Source organism: Capsicum annuum, chromosome 2 (assembly GCF_002878395.1).
Source record: "Capsicum annuum cultivar UCD-10X-F1 chromosome 2, UCD10Xv1.1, whole genome shotgun sequence".
In the NCBI taxonomy this organism is placed as follows: domain Eukaryota; kingdom Viridiplantae; phylum Streptophyta; class Magnoliopsida; order Solanales; family Solanaceae; genus Capsicum; species Capsicum annuum.
This window is the reverse complement of record NC_061112.1, coordinates 24,941,188-24,949,323: the sequence shown is the minus strand read 5'-3', so window position 1 is coordinate 24,949,323 and position 8,136 is coordinate 24,941,188.

Genomic DNA, 8,136 nt, shown 5'->3' with positions numbered 1-8,136 from the left:
ATACCCGATAGTATTGATTATGGTTATACTTTAATGTCTTTATATAATTATACTCGTATAGTGTTACATTTCTTAGAATTCATCCGACTCTGAGGCGTATTGTGTCGGATTGATTAGATGAAGGGGGAGATCTCCGGTCCACATAGGACTTGGGATGCCCATCATGGCTAGGCCCTGGTTTGGGTCGTGACAACTGGGCCCTTCTACCTAGGGGAGAGCTGGCCCTAGATAGCTCGTGGGTGCTTGTTATATGACAGTTTTGCTACATAGCCCAGGTTAAGGTTTTTAAGAGCATGCTAAAACTTGTTCCCTATCCTAGCATTATATATATATATATATATATATATATGTTTGCATGGTTATTTTATTTGGTCTTGAATGATGGCACTATTTTATTCCTCTATCCCTGAGTTATATGCTAGCAATCCAACCGCTAACCATCTCCGAATGTTGTATCCCAAAATAATGCAGGCATCAGAACTCCCTTTATTTTTCTTACACAGTGATCAGGTGTTTGAGTGAGTTTGTGAGTTGACATTGAAGTGGTGAGCTTCCCCACCTTGAAAGGCTTCATTTCATGGTCTTTATTACCTATGTCTTAGACCTTGTTTAGACTTCATTTTTGGCTACTGTCGGGGGCATGTCCCAATATTTTATTGACATTCAATTTTGTAGAGGCTTTGTTGGATTACAGTGGACTTGGGTGGTTTGGTTATTTTGGTGACGGGCAATTGTTCGATTACCGGTGGTTCATGTAGACATATCTTGAATTAATATTAGTCTTATCTTACACTATCTTATTATATGTTCAGAGTTCATCTGACACTGGAGGTTGTTGTGATGGTTGAGTTAGGAAAAGGGGTGATCTCCAATCCACATGGGACTTGAGATACCAGTCACGGTCAGGCCCTAGTTCGATCGTGACTCTTGTATTATGATCTTTTTCAATCAAATCAATTTCTTAATGGTGGACATCTCTAAGAGCCTACCTGTATTCGAGATCATCTTCACAAGAGAGATTGAGGTTGGGAAAAGGGGATTACAATAGTGATTCGAGGCTATCAACCCTCGTATAATAACTTGAGACCCATAAGTTGATAGTTAAACTGGGATCAAAGATAAGGGTTAGTAAATCGACACCCGGAGACTCACAAGATAAAGGATGAGATTCACCGAAGGCGTTCATAAGACGGTTGGTGGTACACAGCTTGTCAGATTCTAAATATATGGCAATGAGATAGTTGGATTGAGCACAAAAAAACTACTGAATTAGGAATCCAGGGGGAACACGGTCCTAGTGCTCGTCTCAGATTGTTTACAACCAAATGCATTCAAATTTTGTTACTTTTACTGATTACTACAAACCCCTTATTTACTTTCCAGCACTTTTGGCTACTTCAGCAATTTTGAGCGACAATTCCAACCTATTCCCTATGGGATCGACCCCAACCTAGTTGGGTTACCATAATTTGACAGCGATCGCACTGTATCTTCCTGGAGGGTATAGTTTTGGGCCACATCACATAGTCTACTTGTTTACGTCTTATATATATCATAAGTTATTCTTTATAGATTATAGGCATCATATATTATTTGCTTACATGCCACCTTAACTATGTTATAATTATTTAAATAGTATGTTTCAAAAGTTATCTTTTTAGAAGTATCAAAAGTTCAGATTTCACAATGTACTCGTCTATCATATTTGCCTAGCCAAAAAGCTAGAATTACCTAAAAGAATCAAAATCTTGAAAATTCCTCTTTTGGGATTTTGGTGTTCTTGAAGATGAATTTTTGAAAACTAACAATCCAAGCTGGGTACTATTAATACATGTCGTAACCAAGTTTAATTGACACCAAATTTTAGAAAAAAGTATCTTAAAACATTTCAAATTAATCATGGCCAATAACCCCTTCAAAATCTCTCAAACTTTCAAATTTTGACCTAGAAATTTGCTGCCCTTTACTCTTAAAAAGGGGCCAAACCTACATATTCCCTCCCCCCTCCCCCCAGAATGCCCGAAATTTGATTCATATTAGGTACTAGAAGTAGCCATGGAATCTGGAATATATCCCTAACTAGAAAAGAGAGCATGCTCGGTATTTTGAGAGTAAAAAGTGTCAATTCTAAGCATTTGGATGTATTTTGAGAGTGAAAAGTGTCAATTCTAAGCATTTGGATGTATTTTGAGAGTGAAAAGTGTCAATTCTAAGCATTTGGATGGTGGTTCTTAAGGCTTCACTAATTAAATTCCTTGCTACTTACCAAGTCAATATGGATATGTACACATGTTGCAAAAAAGCTAAAACAAATAGGCCATGTATTATCTATTTACATTACTTATCCAATAAGTGAACTTGCCTTTTGGTCATCTCTTGTCCTTGTGGCTAACAAGTCAATACGTGGCTGCAAACAAGTCCCTCCCCCCCAAAGAAGAAATATTTATTACTAACAACCCACGTACTGAATTTAAGTATGGGGTCAACTCATCTTTCATGACATCTATACTATTTAACTTGTCTTTCGAGAGTTGATTAATATGGGGGGAAAATCCAATAGTATTCACTTCCACTCCGTCGTATAAAATCCTTAATAAAACTATTCATTTGTAACCTTATTTCAATTTATCGACATCAAATAAGTAATATATGTACTAGTGTTTGTGGGGTTTACAATAAGTACAATAAGAAGCAAGATAAGAAACTAAGTTAGAGAAGAAGGGAAAACCTAGAGTAATGCTTCAAATAGTGAAAGTAAACTACTAAGTAATATTATCAACGAGAACATAACTAGCTATAGAATAATTGGGCCCCCATAAACCCAAAACACGCAACAAGAGTAAATAATCAATGCGATCCCCCATAAGCCCGGTGGATGCAATCAAGAAAAAATAATGACAGTAAATGTTCCAAGTATCCAAATCTCAAAATCGTAACTGTGGATTCCCTCATAAAATAAACACCAGACACAAACCGATTCCATAACCATCATAAGTGACCATTCAATGCTGGACGCAAACCAAAAATAGTATCTCATTTTTCAAACTTGAACTGAAAAATAATATCATGTATACCAGACTCAAATGAGAAAGTAATATCATGATGAATATTGGACTCAAATCGGCCATAATAAATCCAAGGTACACGCCTAGACGAAGTTCGAATATGTCTAAATCCTTCTCAGGCTTAAAAATGTAGACAGGATGACATAAGAAGGCCTATTAAGTCTACATGGAGCTAATTGTAATCTTGACCTAAAGTGGGCTGGAGGGGCCCACTTCTTTGAAAACACCTTGAAAACACCTTTAGACTTTACGATCAAGTACTCGAATACTTAGATGCTCATTTATATCATTATTAACACACTAAGCACACAAAAATTCCTCAATACAAGGCTAAATAAGCTAGGATAATAACACTGAGGTGCATAAATCCACCTCAGATCACCACCCCTTACTTAAAGCCTTTTTTGTCCTCGAACAAATCCTTACTCTAAGTATCATAAGATGAGGTGACTCCACACTTCTACTATAAGCAAGACATTTCAAGCTACAACTACAATGACTACATTAGATGCAAGCTTCTACACTAAGCATGCTATACATAATTGACAGTTCAAGTATACTACTTCAAAACATCTTAGCCTCAAGAATTGACTCAACTAGTTAGCAAACTCATACATATTGTTCAATTAAATACATCATATAAATCACCCAATTATCATCAAACAGGTTCCTTCACAACGAGAGAGTTACCCATAATCACTCACACAGATGCATTTAATAATAGAATGAGTACAAAAATTAAATTACGCTCGCTCTCCCAAAGAATCCACAAGTTACACGGGATGAACCATAGGCTTGTCCTTAGTGTAGTACTCCACTATTATCAAAATGATGAAGCTTAGGATCAAATGGGTCTTTAATGGTTGTAATGTAGGCTAAGGGACGGGCAGGAACTAGTTTGGCCAAGAATAGTGACTATCTTCCCGAGCACTTTAATACATCACATATTTTAGTTTAATTAACCTCTAATAACCATACTTCTCCCCATCTACCTTCACACGCATCTTTTGTTTTACCCCATCTCATTAAGCTCATTCACATACACTGTGGTGGGAGTATGTTATGTACATATCATTCAATTTTATTCTTTTTCGCACCCGCTTTACGCGATGCACCCCTATGATAGTCACCCTCAACTAAAGCGATTTGCCTAGTTGAGATGCACAATGTCCAAGGAGGACCAGGGATAAAACAGGTTCATTGTAACACAACTGGGCTACAAATGGGAATTTCTTCAGCACAACTTTCTCTAACTCCCAACCACAACACATCAGTTACACACACCAATAACTACAACTTTAGGGTTTCAATTTCACTTTTCTCCTACTTAAATTTCAAACTCCTTACTCAATTAATTTTACACTAAAGCACTTGGGAGCTTTAAATTAAATTAAGGTCAAACAAAGAAGGGATTAGGCTACATATGAGTCTGCAAAAGAAAAAGATAAAGGCTCAATGGGGTTAACTAGGATTATACACTAGGGTAGGTCAAAAGAAGGGTATGGACATGGCTATCAAAAAAATGTCTATAGCAACTCCTAAACCCACACTCTTTATTTTGCTTTGCACACACACCAAGAAAGTTCTAGAATCACATGCAACATAGAATATACAAACAACCTTACATCACACATGGTGCATGCTCAACTCAAGTAGGATCATCATAGACTCTAAACCAAACAATCACATGAATTTAACACTAAGCCAACAAATACAAGAGTCATAATCATGAGCCTAGGAGTCTAAAAAGTTGTAATTCACATAATTAACATGGTTTTACAACTAAAACACTTGTATCATGTAGTCACACATAGCACTAACAAGACCATCCCACTTATTTCTAACAAAAAAAATTTAAAAATACTTCTAAAAATGGGAATTTACCCACCCCATACTTAAAAATCTACTGTGTCCCAAAGTATACTCAAAAGTAGAGATATAAATACTCCCTGAGGCCTCTAGGCCTAGCTAGTAGCATCTTATTGCATCACGGAGGTCTGGGGACCCCACACTTAGTCTTCGCCATGCTCCTTAGCTCAGGCTTTTTTGTACTCAGACTTCCCATCAACCTGTGACTCAACAAAAATAAAAACTAGTAAAGTAAAAAGTAAAAATACTAAAAATAAAACATACGTTAACTTGGGTTGCCTCCCAAGCAACACTTAATTTAGTGTCGTGGCACGAGCCACATTAAATTTTTCCTCTACCTTGAGGATATGAATTTTACCCCAACATCGCATCCATCTTTTTACTTTGATCATAGGGTGGTGGTACACAGATAAATAAACTGAGTAATGGATGGTGTATGGTAAACTACTCGGCCTTGAAGTGAGGTGTGTTTTTATGTTGCTTATCTGGTGCAAAATCAAGAATATAGGATTCTTGTTCCTCCTCTTCACACTCTCCCGCTATTTTAGATAATTCCACAGATAAGACATCATCTAAACATAATGTAGAAAAGTGCTTTGAGTGAGGCCCAACCAATCCCACTTCAAAATTCACACAATCCACAACACTCTCACTCTTATTCACCTTCTCAATTTCAGTCTTAGAAGAAAGATAACAACTAAATGGCTACGATTCTTGTGTCTATTCCATACATTGGCTAGTATCCTCCGTTACTTTACTCAACCTTTGTGGATATGGTAGTGGTGGTATCTCCTTAACTTGTTCAACAATTTTAGTTTTCGAGTACTCAAGCTTCCTCGAATTATCATTAACTTTGCCTGCATATGGTTGGGGAGTCAGCTCTGCATCTACCTTCTTAGTTGTCTTTGAAGGTTCTTCATTTATCTTTTTATCATTCCTCAAAGCAATTGACACTACTTGGTTAGAAGGTTCAGTGTCACTTGGCAAATCACCTTGAGTCCTGGTATTTTCTACCTATTCCATCTGGCCCAGATGATTCTCCAACTACTTTATAGCCACATGTTGGTTCTTCAGGTCTGCTGCCAACTGTGCATAAGATGCTAAAATTTGTTTCAACATCTCTTTTATATTGTTAGTTTGAGTCATGGCCCGATTTCCTTGAACCTGCTGTTGAAACTGTTGTTGCTGGTTGTTCCATGATTGAATTAGTGGTTGTATCTGCCACTCTTGATTGTAGGTATTCACATAATATAGCCTCTGAGCATAGCCCACAAACATTACTGAATCGGGATTGACAGCACACATAGCTGCAAAATGACCATTGTTACCATAAACCATACACCAACTTGTGGTCTGCTCCACAGATAGGATAGTATCCACCTCATATAGTGAAGGTACTATTCATGCGCTTCTATCAAAATCTGGAGAAAAATCCTCTCGATGGAGTCCCCCACAAAAATAACAAGAATCGTCATCACTCAAAAACCATTTATCGGAAGCTGACATATCAAGAAGTGTGAGAAAAAAAATAAAAGAGACTAAAAAGAAAAATTATTAAACTATGTACAACTCAATATATCTAAACTAAAAACAAGATTTTTGCATATTTACAAGTCCCTGGCAACGACGCCAAAACTTGTTGCGCCCAAGCGCACACACAAGTATACGTGGTCTCACCAAGTAATGCAATAACCTTAAATAAAGCCGAATATTGATTCCTCAAAGACTTATGTTAAGAAACTATCCAATTCTAGTTTAACAATTGAGATTAACTAGTGCAATTGTAACAAAAAAAGTTTAGAAAGCTATAAACTAAAAGTAAACTAAAATAATGCAGGAAAGTAGAGACTTTGGATACGCAATTGATGAATACCCAGGGTTAAGGCATTGTGAACAATCATACTATGCTAATGAACTTCATTTGGTAGATTTCTTATCTTGGTTGTTGATTCATAGGGTTTATCGTATGATCATGGTCTCCCGATCTCTAACCTTCTACCTAACTAGATATTACAACTATATCATTGAGCGGGGATGCAATAATCCATTTAGATGTATTAAGATATCATCCTACATGTGAACCAAGAAAGCCCTCTAGGTATATCCCTATTCTAGATGCTAATTCAAATTCCTTATTTCATAAAAGAATAAGAACCTTACTCTATTCACCCCCACGTTATATTTTTCTATTCCCCCTCCCGGATTCACAAGGTTGATAATATATGTATTCTAAGGGTCGTGAATCCTTAAAATAGTTAAAACAAGGATAAAAAAAACAACCAATTATGATAATCAATCAAAACCAAATCAATTCAAAGCAATAGTAATCATGCTCTTCGCCTTAACCCCGGAATAGGGCTTTTAGCCATGCATGGACATAGTCGTAATCAAGATAATTGAATACAAGATAAAATCTATTAAAAAACTAAAGTAAAAGAAGAGAAAACCTAATTGAAGTATTTTTCAGACCCTCTCCAAGTTTTAAAGTGTTCCAAGGTGTATAACAACAAGTACAAGTGTCCTATTTATAGGACAAGGCTTTTGGCCATCGGTTGAACAAGGGTCGCACTGTGGGGATCATTCCACAGGGATGAGGGTCGCGATGCACTCTCATCGCGAGGGCATACTATTTGGGGTGACTTAGGAATCTAACCATGTGAGGCACGCTCCCTATATAGGTGGTTTGGGTCAAATACGTGTCATGGATAACCAAAGTGTCTGTTTTACGTCAAATCTTGTCCCATGCTTTCGTTGATCCATTCCAAGCCTTTTTCTGTTGTTTCCACTTGATTTACAGCTTTTATATCATTCATATATAATCATAATCATCTCACCAAGTATAATTTAGCATTAAACACCACAAATTAGTGCTCAAAACAACACACAATCCACAACGGTGAACTAGAAACTTAGGTTAAGAACTAGTTTCCCCTTTTTAATCTTTAGTTTAGTGTTTTGACTCTTGGTTTGATTCAATTGAACTTTAAACATTATAAAAAAGTTTTTCCACATATAATTAAACAATCAAACCATTTGGATCTCATTAAACACACTAGAATCCACCGAGATCAACTAGAACAACACTTAACTCAAGCTAGTCACACTAGTTTTCTCACTTGAACTCTAAGTGGTCAAATTGAATCCAAACTTGTTTGAAAACATCTTTAGACATTACGATCAAGTACTTAAACACTTAGATGCT